The sequence below is a fragment of the Cherax quadricarinatus genome, chromosome 93, assembly GCF_038502225.1.
Source record: "Cherax quadricarinatus isolate ZL_2023a chromosome 93, ASM3850222v1, whole genome shotgun sequence".
In the NCBI taxonomy this organism is placed as follows: domain Eukaryota; kingdom Metazoa; phylum Arthropoda; class Malacostraca; order Decapoda; family Parastacidae; genus Cherax; species Cherax quadricarinatus.
The window spans coordinates 14,210,898-14,228,189 of NC_091384.1; the positions used below are offsets into that span (position 1 = coordinate 14,210,898).

The 17,292-nt window shown below is 45.2% G+C and overlaps 1 long non-coding RNA gene across 1 annotated transcript in view; it reads right to left on the reverse strand.

The window, feature by feature from the left end:
* Positions 1 to 241: 241 nt before the first annotated feature.
* Positions 242 to 17,292, reverse strand: part of LOC138855422 (uncharacterized) — a 24,266-nt gene continuing 7,215 nt past the window's right edge. Inside the window, exon 3 of the long non-coding RNA XR_011394659.1 lies at positions 242 to 570. This is a non-coding gene — a long non-coding RNA (uncharacterized lncRNA). The remainder of the gene's footprint in view (positions 571 to 17,292) is intronic.

Here is a 17,292-nt window from a genome sequence, read left to right on the forward strand (position 1 = left end):
TGATTCTGTGTCACTGTTGCTTGTTATGTTGCTGTTCGGCTTATCAGTCATAAGTAGGGTGATAAAGACATCGTTAAGTAGATTATTAGATATTTAGCAGCTATGGAAGCTTGCAAGACTTCATGCCAGGACTCAGGATGAAGATCCTTCCTTCCTGGACTCAGGTTGAAGATCCTTCCTTACATTGTAACTTTTAAAGGATTGGAAAAAATAACTTTACTAAATGCAAATTTATTCAGATTATTACATGAAGAAATATGAACGGCATGAAGGGCTGGAAGTAAAGTGAGAAGTGAAGTGAGAAGTGAAGTGAGAGGTGTGATACAGCGGCTGTTGTAGAATTACAAAGATCAAGTAAAGTGAGAAGCAAAGTGAGAGATGTGCTACAGCAGCTGTTGTAAGTAGTGGACATCAAGGTCATCAACAAGTAGTGGACATCACGGTCGTCAACAGGTAGTGGGCATCACGGTCATCAACAGGTAGTGGGCATCATGGTCATCAGCAGGTAGTGGGCATCACGGTCATCAACAGGTAGTGGGCATCACGGTCGTCAACAGGAAGTGGGCATCACTGTCGTCAACAAGTACATAAGAACATAAGAACATAAGAACATAAGAATGTAGGAACACTGCAGAAGGCCTACTGGCCCATACGAGGCAGGTCCTTATCAAAACGACATCTACCTGTTGTGATGAATGGTTTGAAAAACCGACAAGTTGAAGATTGAGACACTTATGCAGCATATGGGAATCTTTATTCAGGAAACGTTTCGCCACACAGTGGCTTCTTCAGTCCAATACAAAGAGGAAGGCGTAAGGAGAGGAGGAGAATGAGGTAATCAGTCCCTCAACCTGGAGTCGATGTGTTCAGTCCATCAATCTTGTAGAATGTACAGCATAGGGCCGTAGAAGTGGCTTATATACTGTAGAAATGTGAGGTGAAGCAGGCGGAGACGGGGTCATAGTGGTACCATCCACTAGTCGAAGTAGGTCTTCGTCCAAAGGTTGAACAAGTGTTGAAGAATTCTTTGTAACAAGATCCCATGATGCTGCAGTGTCTGACAGTTGTGATGAATGGTTTGAAAAACCGACAAGTTGAAGATTGAGACACTTATGCAGCATATGGGAATCTTTATTCAGGAAACGTTTCGCCACACAGTGGCTTCTTCAGTCCAATACAAAGAGGAAGGCGTAAGGAGAGGAGGAGAATGAGGTAATCAGTCCCTCAACCTGGAGTCGATGTGTTCAGTCCATCAATCTTGTAGAATGTACAGCATAGGGCCGTAGAAGTGGCTTATATACTGTAGAAATGTGAGGGGAAGCAGGCGGAGACGGGGTCATAGTGGTACCATCCACTAGTCGAAGTAGGTCTTCGTCCAAAGGTTGAACAAGTGTTGAAGAATTCTTTGTAACAAGATCCCATGATGCTGCAGTGTCTGACAGTTGTGATGAATGGTTTGAAAAACCGACAAGTTGAAGATTGAGACACTTATGCAGCATATGGGAATCTTTATTCAGGAAACGTTTCGCCACACAGTGGCTTTTTCAGTACCACTATGACCCCGTCTCCGCCTGCTTCACCTCACTTTTCTACAGTATATAAGCCACTTCTACGGCCCTATGCTGTACATTCTACAAGATTGATGGACTGAACACATCGACTCCAGGTTGAGGGACTGATTACCTCATTCTCCTCCTCTCCTTACGCCTTCCTCTTTGTATTGGACTGAAGAAGCCACTGTGTGGCGAAACGTTTCCTGAATAAAGATTCCCATATGCTGCATAAGTGTCTCAATCTTCAACTTGTCGGTTTTTCAAACCATTCATCACAACTGTCAGACACTGCAGCATCATGGGATCTTGTTACAAAGAATTCTTCAACACTTGTTCAACCTTTGGACGAAGACCTACTTCGACTAGTGGATGGTACCACTATGACCCCGTCTCCGCCTGCTTCACCTCACATTTCTACAGTATATAAGCCACTTCTACGGCCCTATGCTGTACATTCTACAAGATTGATGGACTGAACACATCGACTCCAGGTTGAGGGACTGATTACCTCATTCTCCTCCTCTCCTTACGCCTTCCTCTTTGTATTGGACTGAAGAAGCCACTGTGTGGCGAAACGTTTCCTGAATAAAGATTCCCATATGCTGCATAAGTGTCTCAATCTTCAACTTGTCGGTTTTTCAAACCATTCATCACAACTGTCAGACACTGCAGCATCATGGGATCTTGTTACAAAGAATTCTTCAACACTTGTTCAACCTTTGGACGAAGACCTACTTCGACTAGTGGATGGTACCACTATGACCCCGTCTCCGCCTGCTTCACCTCACATTTCTACAGTATATAAGCCACTTCTACGGCCCTATGCTGAACATTCTACAAGATTGATGGACTGAACACATCGACTCCAGGTTGAGGGACTGATTACCTCATTCTCCTCCTCTCCTTACGCCTTCCTCTTTGTATTGGACTGAAGAAGCCACTGTGTGGCGAAACGTTTCCTGAATAAAGATTCCCATATGCTGCATAAGTGTCTCAATCTTCGACATCTACCTAAAGCTACTCAAGAAATAACTCCCGTACCCCTTGACACCAATCAAACCCAGCCCCTCCCACTCATATATTTGTCCAGTCTCTTCTTAAAGCTACCCAAGGTCCTAACCTCTATCACCCCACTGGGAAGACTGTTCCACGCATCTACAACTCTGTTAGAAAACTTACCTATGTCCTTTCTAAATCTAAATTTATCCAACTTAAATCCATTATTCCTGGTTCTTACCGTGGGCATCACGGTCGTCAACACGTACATCCTGTAGAGATGTTATTAGAAATTCATTTGAGTAACGCAGTGTGGCATTTGTTTCTATATTCAGTTAAGTCACACACACACACACACACACACACACACACACACACACACACACACACACACACACACAGTAGCAACCGGTGAAGAGGCGGGGTCAGGAGCTAAGACTCGACCCCTGTAACCACAAATAGGTGAGTACAAATAGGTGAGTACACACACACAACTGGGCAAATACCTGAGGTATAGAAGACGGCAAATGTAGTTACCATTTTTAATAAAGGAAACACGAAAGAGGCACTAAACTATAGACCTGTGTCACTGACGTGTATAGTATGCAAAGTTATGGAGAAGATTATCAGGAGGAAAGTGGTGGAGCACCTGGAATGGAACAAGATTATGAACGCCAACATCAACGGATTCATGGAAGGCAAATCCTGTGTCACAAACCTTCTGGAGTTTTATGATAAAGTAACAGAGATAAGACATGAGAGAGAGTGGTGGGTTGATTGCATCTTCTTGGACTGCAAGAAGACCTTTGACACAGTTCCTCACAAGAGATTAGTGCAGAAGCTAAAGGATCAGGCGCATATAACAGGAAGGGCACTGCATTGGATCAGAGAATACATGACAAGGAGGGAACAACGAGTCATGGTACGTAATGAGGTATCATAGTGGGCACCTGTGATGAGCGGGGTACCACAGGGGTCAGTCCTAGGACCAGTGCTGTTTTTTGGTATATGTTAATGACATGATGGAAGGGTTAGTCTCAGAAGTGTCCCTGTTCGCAGACGATGAGAAGTTAATGAGGAGAATTAAATCAGATGAGGATCAGGCAGGACTTCAAAGAGACCTGGACAGACTGGACACCTGGTCCAGCAACTGGTTTCTCGAATTTAACCCCACTAAATGCAAAGTTATGAAGATAGGGGAAGGGCACAGAAGACCACAGACAGAGTATAGGCTGGTGGCCAAGCACTGCAAACCTCGCTCAAGGAGAAAGATCTTGGGGTGAGTATAACACCGAGCATGCCTCCGGAAGCACACGCCAACCAGATAACTGCTGCAGCATATGGGCCCCTGGCAAACCTGAGAACAGCGTTCCGATACCTTAGCAAGGAATCGTTCAAGACACTGTACACTGTGTACGTCAGGCCTATACTAGAGTATGCAGCACCTGTTTGGAACTCGCACTTGATCAAGCACGTCAAGAAATTAGAGAAAGTGCACAGGTTTGCGACAAGGTTAGTTCCAGAGCTTAAGAGAATGTCCTATAAAGAAAGGTTATTGGAAATCAGCCTGACGGCACTGGAGGACAGGAGGGTCAGGGGAGACATGATAACGACATAAAATACTGCGCAGAATAGACAAGGTGGACAAAGACAGGATGTTCCAGTGAGGGGATACAGAAACAAGAGGTCACAATTGGAAGTTGAAGACTCAGATGAGACAAAGGGATGTTAGGAAGTATTTCTTCAGTCATAGAGTTGTCAGGCCGTGGAATAGCCTAGAAAGTTAAGTAGTGGAGGAGGGAACCATACATAGTTTTAAGACGAGGTTTGATAAAGCTCATGGAGCAGGGAGAGAGAGGACCCAGAAGCAACTGTTAAGAGGCAAGGCCAGGAGCTAAGACTCGACCACTGCAACCACAAATAGGCGAGTACAAATAGGTGAGTACACACACACACTCACACACACACACACACACACACACACACACACACACACACACACACACACACACACACACACACACACACTTCCTGAGGTGGCAAGAAGAGCTCACTCCAGCAGAGCAAAGTTGCTGGTTATTGGTGATTTCAACCAAAGGGGGATTGACTGGGAAAACCTGGAGCCACATTGGGGTCCCGAAACATGGAGAGCCAAGATGTTGGATGTGGTGCTGGAAAACCTCATGCACCAGCTTGTTAAGGACACCACCAGAGAGGGGAGGATGAACCAGCAAGCTTGGACCTTGTATTCACCCTGGACAGTTCAGACACTGAGGACATCACATACGAGAGTCCCCTAGGAGCTAGTGAGCATGTGGTTCTGTGCTTTGAATACATAGTAGAGTTGCAAGTGGAGAGAGTAAAAGGAGTTAAATGGAAAAAGCCAGACTATAAAAGAGGGGACTACATAGGTTTGAGGAACTTCCTGCAGGAGGTTCCATGGGACAGAGAACTGGCAGGAAAGCCAGTAAATGAAATGATGGAATATGTAACAACAAAATGCAAGGAGGCAGTGGAAAGGTTTATTCCCAAGGGAAACAGAAACAATGGGAAAACCAGAGCGAGCCCATGGTTTACCCGACGGTGTAAGGAGGCAAAAACAAAGTGCAATAGAGAAGGGAAAAAGTACAGAAGGCAGAGAACACCTGAAAATAGGGAGATTAGTCTCAGAGCCAGGAACGAGTATGCAGAGGTAAGGAGGGAGGCCCAGCGACAGTATGAAAATAACATAGTATCGAAAGTCAAGACTGAGCAGAAACTGTTGTATAGCCACATAATGAGGAAGACAACAGTCAAAGACCAGGTGATCAGACTGAAGACAGAAGGTGGGGAACTCACAAGAAATGATCAGGAGGTATGTGAGGAGCTAAACAGGAGATTTAAGGAAGTTTTACAGTAGAGACAGGAAGGGCTCTGGGAAGACAGCAAAAAGGGAACATCAAGAGGGAATATACCAACAAGTGTTGGATGACATACGAACAACCGAGGATGAGGTGCAGAAGCTGCTAAGTGACCTTGATACCTCAAAGGCGATGGGACCGGACAACATCTCCCCTTGGGTCCTTAGAGAAGGAGCAGAGATGCTGTGTGTGACAATAACAACAATCTTCAACACATCCCTTGAAACTGGGCAACTACCTGGGAAATGGAAGACAGCAAATGTAGTCCCCATATTTAAGAAAGGAAACAGAAATGAGGCACTAAACAACAGACCTGTGTCTCTGACATGTACAGTATGCAAAGTCAAGGAGATCATCAGGAGGAGAGTGGTGGAACACCTGGAACGGAACAAGATTATAAATGAAAACTTGCATGGCAAATCCTATGTTACAAACCTTCTGGAGTTTTATGACAAGGTAACAGAAGTAAGACACGAGAGAGAGAGGTGGGTTGATTGCATTTACCTGGACTGCCGGAAGGCCTTTGACACAGTTCCTCACAAGAGATTAGTGCAGAAGCTGGAGGATCAGGCACATATAACAGGGAGGGCACTGCAATGGATAAGGGAATACCTGACAGGGAGGCAACAACGAGTCATGGTACGTGAAGAGGTATCACAATGGGCGCCTGTGACGAGCGGGGTCCCACAGGGGTCAGTTCTAGGACCAGTGCTATTTTTGATATATGCAAACGACATGATGGAAGGAATAGACTTTGAAGTGTCCCTATTCGCAGATGATGTGAGGCTGATGAGAAGAATTAAATCGGATGAGGATGAGGCAGGACTGCAAATTGACCTGGACAGGCTGGACACGTGCTCCAGAAACTGGATTCTCGAATTCAACCCTGCCAAATGCAAAGTCATGAAGATTTCGGAGGGGCAAAGAAGACCGCAGACAGAGTATAGGCTAGGTGGACAAAGACTACAGACCTCTCTCAGGGAGAAAGATCTAGGGGTGACCATAACACCGAACACGTCACCGGAGGCACACATCAACCAAATAACTGCTGCAGCATATGGGCGCCTGGAAAACCTGAGAATAGCGTTCCGATACCTTAATAAGGAATCATTCAAGACACTGTACACTGTGTATGTTAGGCCCATACTGGAGTATGCAGCACCAGTCTGGAACCCACACCTGGTCAAGCACGTCAAGAAGTTAGAGAAAGTACAAAGGTTTGCAACAAGGCTAGTTCCAGAGCTCAGGGGAATGTCGTACGAGGAAAGGTTGAGGGAAATCGGACTGACGACACTGGAGGACAGAAGGTCAGGGGAGACATGATAACGACATACAAGATACTGAGGGGAATAGACAAGGTGGACAGAGACAGGATGTTCCAGAGAGGGGACACAGAAACAAGGAGCCACAATTGGAAGCTGAAGACTCAGACGAGTCACAGGGATGTTAGGAAGTATTTTTTCAGTCATAGAGTCGTCAGGAAGTGAAATAGCCTAGCAAGTGAAGTAGTGGAGGCAGGAACCATACATAGGTTTAAGAAGAGGTATGACAAAGCTCAGGAATCAGAGAGGGAGAGGACCTAGTAGCAGTCAGTGAAGAGGCTGGGCCAGGAGTTGAGTCTCGTCCCCTGTAATCACAATTAGGTGAGTACAATTAGGTAAGTACAGACACACACACGCACACACTAGATGAGGTGAGTACATACACACACACACACATACACACAGTGGGGACAGCGAGCGCGCGAGTCACGCCTTCCGTGCTCAGGGAATATAAGTGTTTTTGAGGGCTACCCAAGTGTTCTGCAAGGGTTGCTAAGCGTGTCAGGGTAGTGAACAATCCAAGAAGTGATTTTTAATCTGCCTGAGCCATATAGGTGAGGGGAGAGCCAAAATTTTGTTAGTGATCTAGAAAATAAAAACGTTGTGGCGCAGAGTGGGCAGGTGACGTTGTCAAGTGTCACCCAAGAAAGATAATAAAGTGAAATAATTGTGTGACCAGTGAGAGAAATACATTGAATAGGGTACATTATTAACGAGAAGAAATTGAGGTGGATCTACGCCAAGACGTCACATCGAGCTGGACAATCTACAGGCTGCTACAGCTGCACTACAAGTACTGTATGCACATATGAGTGGTTTGGGTGTGGGGTTCCAGGTTCCAATTAACCACCAAGCTGAATGTGAATGGTCTAACTCTCATAGCAGGATAAAGAATAGGCACTCAAGTATTCAATAAGGAATAGCAATTGATAATCCATTGAACAAGGCGATTAACTTACTGTAAGCTAGGTGGCAGGTCAAGCATTGGCAACATTGTAAGTAGGTGAGCATCAAGTCCCAGGAGGGTGGGAGTCAGGTCACAAGAGGTTGTGGACACAAGCAACCACTGAGAATCCACATTACACTCCAAGCACAAGCCACCTACTTTTCAGACACATAATAAACCCACACATAATTCAACACATAATTACACACACACACACCACCTACCCCCCCTAACCATCCCTCCCTCACACACACACACACACATGCACACACACACAAGGGCAGACACTCACAGAAGCTTTAGACCCTAGTAGCAATTTCCGCTTTTTATAACCCAGAATTACTGGTATGTATTAACAGTATCTCCCCCTCATACACACATACACACACACACCTGTTCTAGGACAAAATTGTAACTAACTAGGCGAATACACACACACACACACACACATACACACACACATATATACACACACACATGCACACACACACACACACACACACACACACAAACACACACACACACACACACACACACATACACACACACACATACACACACACACATACACACACATACACACACACACATACACACACACACACACACACAGTAAGTACGTGCCGGTCAAGTCCCAGGAGGTTGGGGGTCAGGTCACAAGAAGTTGTGGGCAGCCAAGGACCACTGAGACTCTACATTGAAACGAATAAGCCACCTACCTTTCAGTACATAATAAACCCACATATAATTTCACACAAAATTACAGACACACACAGGCGCACACACACACACACTCACACACACTGGTTCACCCTCCCCCTCCCCACCCCTCCCCACTCCTCTCCCACATAACCACAGTTCCTCCACTACCTACCCCCCCACACTCTAACATACACACTACTAACATAACATACAGAACTACATAGGTTTCCCAATCTGAGGCAATCAGGATAAAACAAAAATGGGTTGCCAGAGAGCAACAAGAAAAACCAAGGGACAGGAGGAGGAAGCTGCAAAGGACGATTGGGCAGCAGAGCTCATGAAAAGGGATCATGAATGGGAAAGGAAACTAGAAGAACTTAGCATGAGAATGGAAGAGAGGATAGACATGGAAAGCAGGAAGTGGGAGGTGCATGTCAAAGCAGCAGAGGCTAGGATACAGATTTTAGAAGAGGAACTGAAAAATCTGAAACAGCCTAAAGAACTAAAGAACATTTTGGGATTGACAACAGAGACTGCTACCTCAGCCACAAATAAGGGGACTGTAGGGAAAGGAGCAAAACTGCATGTAGAAGCTCTATCAGTGGAGACTGTAGTAAATGAAAGAGCTAAGCTTTATGTGGAGGCCCTAACAGACAACAACAGAGCCCAAGGAAAGCCGAGAAGGGAAAATGACAGGCCACTGAGCCCAAGTACATTAGCTAGTGAAACTGAAGAAAGGAAAGCTGCAGTGGAGGAAACCAAATTAAATGAGGGGATACACAGGGATATGCAGTGGGAGAATGAAAGGGTGAGGTCAGTCTTTGTGTATGAGCTCCAGGAAGTTGAAGGGGAAACATATGAAGCAAGAAAACAAGGGGAATAAAAAGCAATTGAAAGCATCATGAAAGCAATAGAAGACGACATGACCTAGCTGGAAAATTTTCGGAGAATAGGGGGGTTTGAAAAAAAAGAAACCAGCCAGTGAAAGTTACCTTCAAGACAGAAGCGACTCGGATCCTGCAGGAGAAAGCACGATTAAAGGACATGCCGGCATACAGGAAGGTGTATCTCGACTGCGACATGAAGAAAGGCAGAAACTGAGAGAGATGGTACAAAGGCGAAAGGAGGAAAGAGAGGGGATGGAGAAGACAGACAGGAGATCCCAGACCCAGGAAGAAGATCAAATACAGCCTCCCTCACAACTTCCTATAGAAGCCTCCCAACCAGGTCAACCCCAGTACAACCAAACACTCTAAATCAAAACACCCATGCCACATCCAATGCTCCCACCCACTACATTACAAACTCCACCCCCACAGCAACAACCCATAGTTCCTTACCAGGTCTCCCACTTCCCCAACCCCAATACACCTCCCAGACCACAGTCTTAGAAAAGAAGTTGAAGGTGTGGTATACAAATGCAGATGGAATAACAAACAAGTATGAGGAGTGGCACGAAAGAATCAAGGAGACATCCCCAGACATAATAGCACTCACAGAAACATAACTCACCAGAATAATAACTGATTCAATCTTTCCATCCGGATATCAAATCCTCAGGAAAGACAAAGGGAGGAGAGGGGGAGGAGGAGTTGCACTGCTCATTAAAAACCAGTGGGGTTTTGAGAAAATGGAAGGAATGGATGGCACGGGCGAAAGGGACTACTTAGTAGGAACAATCCAGTCTGAGGGACATAAGGTGATAATTGCAGTAATGTACAACCCACCACAGAACTGCAGGAGGCCAAGAGAAGAATATGATGAGAGCAACAGAGCAATGATAGACTCTAGCCGAGGTGGTCAGGAGAGCACACATGGGGGGAGCAAGGTTACTAGTAATGGGTGATTTTCATCACAAGGAGATTGACTGGGAATACCTGGAGCCCCATGGGGGTCCCGAAACATGGAGAGCCAAGATGATGGATGTTGTACTGGAAAACCTCAAGCATCAACATGTTAGAGACACTACCAGAGAGAGAGGAGAGGATGAAACAGCAAGACTGGACCTTGTATTCACCTTGAGTAGTTCGGACATCGAGGGTATCATGTATGAAAGGCCCATGGGAGCTAGAGATCATGTGGTTCTGTGCTTCGACTACATAGTTGAGCTCCAATTTGAGAGAGTAGCAGGAATAGGCTGGGAAAAACCAAACTACAAAAGGGGGAACTACTCAGGCATGAGTAACTTATTTCAAGACATTCAGTGGGAGAGGGAACTGACAGGAAAACCAGTACAAGAAATGATGGACTATGTGGCAACAAAATGCAAGGAGGCAGAGGAGAGGTTTGTTCCCAAGGGAAACAGAAATAATGGGAAGAACAGAACGAGTCCTTGGTTCACCCAAAGGTGTAGGAAGGCAAAAACTAGGTGTACTAGAGAATGGAAAAGGTACAGAAGACAGAGAACTCAGGAAAATAAAGAGATTAGCCGAAGAGCCAGAAACGAATATGCACAGATAAGAAGAGAGGCTCAGAGACAATATGAAAATGACATAGCATCAAAAGTAAAGACTGACCCGAAGCTGTTGTACAGCCACATCAGGAGGAAAACAACAGTCAACGACCAGGTAATCAGACTGAGGAATGGTGATGGGGAATTCATAAGAAACGACCGAAAGGTATGTCGGGAGCTCAACACAAGATTTAAAGAGGTATTTACAGTGGAAACCAGTAGGACTCCAGGAAATCAAAACTGGGGGGCACACCAGCAAGTGCTGGATGAGGTACATATAACCAAGGAGGAGGTGAAGAAGCTGCTATGCGAACTTGACACCTCAAAGGCGGTGGGACCAGACAACATCTCTCCATGGGTCCTTAAAGAGGGAGCAGAGATATTGTGTGAGCCATTAACAAAGATCTTCAACACATCATTTGAAACTGGGCAACTCCCTGAGGTATGGAAAATGGCAAATGTAGTCCCAATTTTTAAAAAGGGAGACAGACATGAGGCACTAAACTACAGACCTGTATCACTAACGTGTATAGTATGCAAGGTCATGGAGAAGATCATCAGGAGGAGAGTGGTGGAGCACCTGGAAAGAAACAAGTGTATAATTGACAACCAGCACGGTTTCAGGGAAGGAAAATCCTGTGTCACAAACCTACTAGAGTTTTATGACAAGGTGACAGAAGTAAGACAAGAGAGAGAGGGGTGGATCGACTGCATAATTTTGGACTGCAAGAAGGCCTTCGACACAGTTCCTCACAAGAGGTTACTGCAAAAACTAGAGGATCAGGCACACATAACAGGAAAGGCACTGCAATGGATCAGAGAATACCTGACGGGGACGCAACAACGAGTCATGGTATGCGACGAGGAGTCAGAGTGGGCGCCTGCGACAAGCGGGGTTCCACAGGGGTCTGTCCTAGGACCTGTGCTGTTCTTGGTATATGTGAACGACATAACGGAAGGGATAGACTCAGAAGTGTCCTTGTTTGCAGATGATGCGAAGTTAATGAGAAGAATCAAATCGGATGAGGATCAGGCAGGACTACAAAGAGACCTGGACAGGCTACAAGCCTGGTCCAGCAACTGGCTCCTTGAATTTAACCCTGCCAAATGCAAAGCCATGAAGAGTGGGGAAGGGCAAAGAAGACCGCAGACACAATATAGTTTAGATGGCCAAAGACTGCAAACGTCACTCAAGGAAAAAGATCTGGGGGTGAGTATAACACCGAGCATATCTCCTGAGGCGCACATCAATCAGATAACTGCTGCAGCATACGGGCGCCTGGCAAACCTACGGAGAGCGTTCCGATACCTCAGTAAGGATTCGTTTAAGACTCTGTATACCATTTACGTCAGGCCCATACTGGAGTATGCAGCACCAGTTTGGAATCCACACCTAGCCAAGCACGTCAAGAAATTAGAGAAAGTGCAAAGGTTTGCAACAAGACTAGTCCCAGAGCTACGGGGATTGTCCTACGAAGAAAGGTTGAGTGAAATCGGCCTGACGACACTGGAGGACAGGAGGGTCAGGGGAGACATGATAACGACATATAAAATACTGCGTGGAATAGACAAGGTGGACAAAGACGGGATGTTCCAGAGAAGGGACACAGACACAAGAGGTCACAATTGGAAGTTGAAGACTCAGATGAATCAAAGGGATGTTAGGAAGTATTTCTTTAGTCATAGAGTAGTCAGGCCATGGAATAGCCTAGAAAGTGACGTAGTGGAGGCGGGAACCATACATAGTTTTAAGGCGAGGTATGATAGAGCTCATGGGGCAGGGAGAGAGAGGACCTAGTAGCAATCAGCGAAGAGGCGGGGCCAGGAGCTGTGACTCGAACCCTGCAACCACAAATAGGTGAGTACAAATAGGTGAGTACATGTGCACACACACACACACACACACACACACACACACACACACACACACACACACACACACACACACAAGCACAAACACTCATACACAGACACACACCCATACATTCCGATACATTAGTAAGGAATCATTCAAGACATTGTACACTGTGCACGTCAGGCCCATCCTGGCGTAAGCAGCACCAGTTTGTAACCCATAACTGGTCAAGCACGACAAGAAATTAGAGAAAGTTCAAAGGTTTGCAACAAGGTTAGTTCCAGTGCTCAGGGGTATGTACTACGAAGAAAGGTTGAGGGAAACCGGGCTGATGGCACTGGAGGACAGGAGGGTCAGGAGAGATGTGATAACGACATGCAAAATACTGCATGGAATAGATAAGGTGGATAGAGACAGGATGTTCCAGAGATGGGACACACAGGCAAGGGGTCACAATTGAAAGCTGAAGACTCAGACGAGACACAGTGATGTCAGGAAAAATCCTTAAGTCATAGAGTCGTCAGGAAGTGGAGTAGCCTAGCAAGTGATGTTGTGGAGACAGGAACCATACATAGGTTTAAGACGAGGTATGACAAAGCTCAGGGAGCAGAGAGAGAGAGGACCTAGTAGTGATCAGTGAAGAGGCGAGGCCAGGGGATTTTGATGAGCTGGAGAGAAGAGACAGATGAGAAGCAAAAACTACATAATAGGAACACTTAAGTCTGAAGGTCCCAAGGTGGTAATTTCAGTGATGTATGACCCACCACAGAACAGCAGGAGGCCAAGGCAAGAGTATGATGAGAGTAACAGATGGATGGTTGACACTTGCTGAAGTGGCCAGAATGGCTTATAAGAGCAGGGCGAAGCTACTGATTGTGAGTGACTTCAGTCACTTGGAGCCACATGGGGACCCAGAAACGTGGAGGGTTGTGATGATGGGAGTGGTACTGGAAAACCACATGTTCCAAGACAACAGTGCATAAGTGTTCGCAATAAAGCTAACAGAATCCTTGGCTTCATAGCAAGAAGTACAAATAATAGAAGTCCTCAGGTTGTTCTTCAACTCTATATATCCTTGGTTAAGCATCATTTAGACTATGCTGCTCAGCTCTGGTCACCGTATTACAGAATGGATATAAATCTTCTGGAAAACGTACAAGAGATGATGACAAAGTTGATCTGTCGTTACACAGAATGAAATGCTAGTATGAATTGTATGATATGACTTTTGCATGATTTAGAAAATAATTTCAGTGCCACTTATAAGTTAGTCCCGCCTGATCAATATATTTGTAAGTTAGATACCACCTGATCAATATATTTGTAAGTTAGCCACTGTCTGATTAATATATTTGTAAGTTAGCCACTACCTGATCAATATATTTGTTAGTTAGCCACTGCCTGATCAATATATTTGTTAGTTACCCACTGCCTGATCAATATATTTGTAAGGTTGAGTCACCTGATCAATATATTTGTAAATTAGTAATCCCTGACCAATATATTTGTAACTTAGCCTCGCCTGATCAAAATATTTGTAAGTTAGTAGAGCCTGATCAATATATTTGTAACTTGTCCTCGCCTGACCAATATATTTGTAAGTTAGTCCAGCCTGACCAATATATTTGTAAGTCAGTCCCGCCTGATCAATATACTTGTACCTTAGCCCCGTCCGACCAATATATAAGTTAGTCCCGCATGATCAATATATTAGAAAGTCAGTCCTTCCTGATCAATAAATTCGTGAGTTAGTACAGCATGATCAATATACTTGTAACTTAGCCCCGTCCGACCAATATATTTGTAAGTCAGTCCCGCCTGACCAATATATTTGTAAGTTAGTCCCGCCTGATAAATATATTTGTAAGTTAGTCCCGCCTGATCAATATATTTGTAAGTTAGTCCCGCCTGATCAATATATTAGTCATATTTTTTTTTTATGTTTTTCATTTGGCTGCCAAATTTATCAACAACTTGAGACAATCAATCAAAACTGATGACTCAGCATCACAAACTTAACTTTCACCTGTGTCAGGTGAAGTGCTGTTGTTACTCACCTGTGTCAGGTGAAGTGCTGTTGTTACTCACCTGTGTCAGGTGAAGTACTGTTGTTACTCACCTGTGTCAGGTGAAGTGCTGTTGTTACTCACCTGTGTCAGGTGAAGTGCTGTTGTTACTCACCTGTGTCAGGTGAAGTGCTGTTGTTACTCACCTGTGTCAGGTGAAGTGCTGTTGTTACTCACCTGTGTCAGGTGAAGTACTGTTGTTACTCACCTGTGTCAGGTGAAGTGCTGTTGTTACTCATCTGTGTCAGGTGAAGTACTGTTGTTACTCACCTGTGTCAGGTGAAGTGCTGTTGTTAATCACCTGTGTCTGGTGAAGTGCTGTTGTTACTCACCTGTGTCAGGTGAAGTACTGTTGTTACTCACCTGTGTGTCAGGTGAAGTACTGTTGTTACTCACCTGTGTCAGGTAAAGTACTGTTGTTGCTCACCTGTGTCAGGTGAAGTACTGTTGTTACTCACCTGTGTCAGGTGAAGTACTCTTGTTACTCACCTGTGTCAGGTGAAGTACTGTTTGCTACTCACCTGTGTCAGGTGAAGTACTGTTGTTACTCACCTGTGTGTCAGGTGAAGTACTGTTGTTACTCACCTGTGTCAGGTGAAGTACTGTTGTTACTCACCTGTGTCAGGTGAAGTGCTGTTGTTACTCACCTGTGTGTCAGGTGAAGTACTGTTGTTACTCACCTGTGTCAGGTGAAGTACTGTTGTTACTCACCTGTGTGTCAGGTGAAGTGCTGTTGTTACTCACCTGTATGTCAGGTGAAGTGCTGTTGTTACTCATCTGTGTCAGGTGAAGTACTGTTGTTACTCACCTGTATGTCAGGTGAAGTGCTGTTGTTACTCATCTGTGTCAGGTGAAGTACTGTTGTTACTCACCTGTATGTCAGGTGAAGTGCTGTTGTTACTCATCTGTGTCAGGTGAAGTACTGTTGTTACTCACCTGTGTCAGGTGAAGTACTGTTGTTACTCACCTGTGTCAGGTGAAGTGCTGTTGTTACTCACCTGTGTGAGGTGAAGTACTGTTGTTACTCACCTGTGTCAGGTGAAGTGCTGTTGTTACTCACCTGCGTCAGGAGAAGTGCTGTTGTTACTCACCTGTGTGTCAAGTGAAGTACTGTTGTTACTCACCTGTGTCAAGTGAAGTACTGTTGTTACTCACCTGTGTCAGGTGAAGTGCTGTTGTTGCTCACCTGTGTCAGGTGAAGTACTGTTGTTACTCACCTGTGTCAGGTGAAGTACTGTTGTTACTCACCTGTGTCAGGTGAAGTGCTGTTGTTGCTCACCTGTGTCAGGTGAAGTACTGTTGTTACTCACCTGTGTCAGGTGAAGTACTGTTGTTACTCACCTGTGTCAGGTGAAGTGCTGTTGTTGCTCACCTGTGTCAGGTGAAGTACTGTTGTTACTCACCTGTGTCAGGTGAAGTACTGTTGTTACTCACCTGTGTCAGGTGAAGTGCTGTTGTTTCTCACCTGTGTCAGGTGATGTGCTGTTGTTACTCACCTGTGTCAGGTGATGTGCTGTTGTTACTCACCTGTGTCAGGTGAAGTACTGTTTGTTACTCACCTGTGTCAGGTGAAGTGCTGTTGTTTCTCACCTGTGTCAGGTGAAGTACTGTTTGTTACTCACCTGTGTCAGGTGAAGTACTGTTGTTACTCACCTGTGTGTCAAGTGAAGTACTGTTGTTACTCACCTGTGTCAAGTGAAGTACTGTTGTTACTCACCTGTGTCAGGTGAAGTACTGTTGTTACTCACCTGTGTCAGGTGAAGTACTGTTTGTTACTCACCTGTGTCAGGTGAAGTGCTGTTGTTACTCACCTGTGTGTCAGGTGAAGTGCTGTTGTTACTCACCTGTGTCAGGTGAAGTGCTGTTGTTACTCACCTGTGTGTCAAGTGAAGTACTGTTGTTACTCACCTGTGTCAGGTGAAGTACTGTTGTTTCTCACCTGTGTCAGGTGAAGTACTGTTTGTTACTCACCTGTGTCAAGTGAAGTACTGTTGTTACTCACCTGTGTCAGGTGAAGTGCTGTTGTTACTCACCTGTGTCAAGTGAAGTACTGTTGTTACTCACCTGTGTCAGGTGAAGTGCTGTTGTTGCTCACCTGTGTCAGGTGAAGTACTGTTGTTACTCACCTGTGTCAGGTGAAGTGCTGTTGTTGCTCACCTGTGTCAGGTGAAGTACTGTTGTTACTCACCTGTGTCAGGTGAAGTACTGTTGTTACTCACCTGTGTCAGGTGAAGTGCTGTTGTTGCTCACCTGTGTCAGGTGAAGTACTGTTGTTACTCACCTTTGTCAGGTGAAGTGCTGTTGTTTCTCACCTGTGTGTCAGGTGAAGTACTGTTGTTACTCACCTGTGTCAGGTGAAGTGCTGTTGTTACTCACCTGTGTCAGGTGAAGTACTGTTGTTACTCACCTGTGTCAGGTGAAGTACTGTTTGTTACTCACCTGTGTCAGGTGAAGTGCTGTTGTTACTCACCTGTGTGTCAGGTGAAGTGCTGTTGTTACT